Consider the following 3,210-nt stretch of genomic DNA (forward strand, 5'->3'; position numbering starts at 1 on the left):
AGGAAAGTTGTTGAAAGTATTTAAAGAATTGTCATGGCAATCATTAAACTAATTTGAGGTGTCTTATCCACGTTACACAACACCTGACAACCACTCAACAATGACAATTAAACAGTGTGTAAAGAAAAGTTTTAAATAAAAAAAGTGTGTGTGTGTCATGTGTTATCATAAAGACGTAACTCTGTAAACAACTCTTTTGGGAAGGTAAAAACCAACTCACCTAAAATCTGATGTTACAACCGCTATAAAATCTACAATGTTTGAGAAGCGTACACCCATTTATAGTAACCTTATTAAGACCTAATGAGATATGTTGTCCCCATTAGCGGAATGTAAAACATAAACAACATAAATAAGCAAAAGTAAGTAAAAAATGGCAGCCGTGGCGTTTGGCCCCAGTGAGCACACCATCTTTGTTTCACTCCCATGAACACAGCATATTATTGTGGCTAGGCGCTAATTACACACTGTTAATGCTCTCATTCATCACCATCAGAGTGGCTCACCAAAAAGCCCATTACACTGAGGATGTGTGTGTGTGTCTGTGTGTGTGTGTGTGTGTTCATATATGTGGGCAAAAAGCGAGATGAGGTTAATGACCCTTGTTAGTACACAGCTCATTTGTAACAGTATGGTTAACACACCTTTCTCCTGTGTGCACACACATGCACGGACACAACAACTAGGATTCTACCAGTAAGGAAGTATCAGTCAAGACTGAATACGACATGTGAAGTAGCTTATGTAATGTCTTTAGCTGCGATGCAGCAGACAAAAAGTAAGCCCTTGATTACACTTCAAGGTTATGCTGAAATATCCCCACCGGGCTGCGTTGGATACACAATACAGAGAAGAGAGCAGGGTGAGCTGATGATGGGAGAGCAGTTGATAGATGATACACCCCAGCGGTGTGCAGAGAGACTGAATGTGACCAAGCACTCAAAAGTATAGACCGCTGTGGGGCAAGTACATTGGAGGACTGTGCAAGTCTGTTCTCCAGATTTTTCCAATCAGTTAATTATATAGTATCACTGCTCTGTTTGGAGAGCGGGTTGCTCTGTTCCAATATGAGCCTAGCAAAGGCTTGAGATTAAATCCAAACGCTTGATACACGCTGCATTTAAAGAAAGTACTAACCCTCTTTTTGTCAAAAAAAAAGAAAAATCACAATAAATGGGATATCGAAATAAGCACCAAAATATGTGTAAAAAATAAATTAAAAATATAACAAAATGTTGGGAAAAGAAAAAACAATCAACAAAAAAAACAATCAAAAACACAAGGAAAAAAACGTCAAAAACTTCGGAAAAAGCGCCCGAAACATGAAAAAAAACCCGCGGCGAACATTTAAAAAACATTAAAAAAGACATCGAAAAAGTGACAAAACTTTGAAAAAAAGTTGACAAAATGTCAGAAAAACCGACATCAATTTTGAAATAAGTGACCAAAACTTTGAAAAAAAAAACATACAAACTTGGAAACTGAAGCTAAAACATTGAGATAGGGACAACAAAAGTGTTTGTTTTCATGGTTGACGGGAAGACCACTCGAGGGTTAAAAGAAGGATCTTGACTCATTGGACGGAGTAGATCAATGACAAAAATAACTGTAATTCCAAGATGACAAATGACGTAACTGACGTATTAATTGCTCAGTTAGTTTGAAGGTACCAATGTCTTGATATCCTCACAGCTGCATTATGAGCTGCTCTCCATTTGGCATATTTAATTTTACTGTGATGTCATTGCTTCTATACTGAGACTAAATATTTTCTTAGAGGTCAGCTTCTTTTCTGGAGGTAACGGCTGTGTAACAGCTTGCAACGGACACACTCCAGGATTCCTCCAGGATTTCATGTGGCTGTTTTTATTTCAATTCAATTCAATTTTATTTATAGTGTCAAATCATAACAAGAGTTATCTCAAGACACTTTACAGATAGAGAAAGGTCTAGACCAGACTCTATAATCTAAGAAGCCCCACCAATTCTAGTTATTCCCCCAAGAGCAAGCATTTAGTGTGACAGTGGCGAGGAAAAACTCCCCAAAAGGACAGAAAATTGTAAATTGTACTGTAGTTGCACCTATGTCCTAAGAAGGAAATAAAATGGGTTTTACAATATAGCTAATGAAAGTAATATTCTGTATTTTGTGAGGATACATAACACTGAATTACGGTAGAAATGTGTTACATAAAAAAAACGCATTGGCATCCTGTGTTGGAATTTATAGAGAAAATAAAGACCATGTGTCTTTAAATTTAGAAAAACAGGAATTAGCATAATTTGAATGAAAATGAGGAAACGTGGAAAGCATCATGAAATTCTCCGTTATCATTAACATTTCATTTTCTACGTACTTTTTGGTGCTTAAATCACTTTCGTGTAGCTCATCCTAAAAAATGCGGTTTTATTTCATCTAAAAAAAAATGAAAAGGGTTATCTAAAAAAAAAAAGAGCAGAGTTTAGAGGTTAATGCCCTGCAGTAAAGCCGCTCCAAAGAAAAATGTTATAATCACATGATAAAAACTGGCCTGGCTGCAAGAACATGGAAAATTTTTCCATAGTGAAAATGCACAATTGTACAGCCCGCAATTATGGCACAAAGAAGGCAATTTCTTCCTCAACTTAGGTAATGTTTGTACTTAACATGGTACAATGTGAAAATTAAAATGCCACTTTAAGCAGTGGAACCTGCAATTAGGCTAAGCATTCTGTTCTAAAAGTAATTCTGAGCATTGTGATCAAAACTTAATAATGAACCAAATGAGTGCCGTTAACCTTCCTGCCATCTCATAACCAGCTCAGAGCTGCAGGAGTCACCGAATGAACTTATATTCCTCTCACTATGCCGACATTCGTTGCCAGATTTTTCACTCTTCTCACATTCTTACTCATGATTATTGTCATCAAAGCTCAGAAGAATACAGTCCATTACATATCCTGTGTCTGCACGGATGTGTGTGTGTGTGTGTCTTTGTGTGTGCTCTCACAGGCAAGATATCATACAAATTGTTGTGCATACGTTTTCTTACGCAATACAAACCCGTACATGAGAATGCGTTGTCACAGGAGAGGGAGAGATGGGGTAATGGCCCTCGCTAATGCACTACCTGTTTGTAACAGTGTGTGTTACCATCCATGCTTGACTCCTGCCACTGCCAGACCAGCAGCACAACCACACACACACACACACACACACACACACACACA

Source organism: Etheostoma spectabile, chromosome 17, assembly GCF_008692095.1.
Source record: "Etheostoma spectabile isolate EspeVRDwgs_2016 chromosome 17, UIUC_Espe_1.0, whole genome shotgun sequence".
NCBI lineage: Eukaryota > Metazoa > Chordata > Actinopteri > Perciformes > Percidae > Etheostoma > Etheostoma spectabile.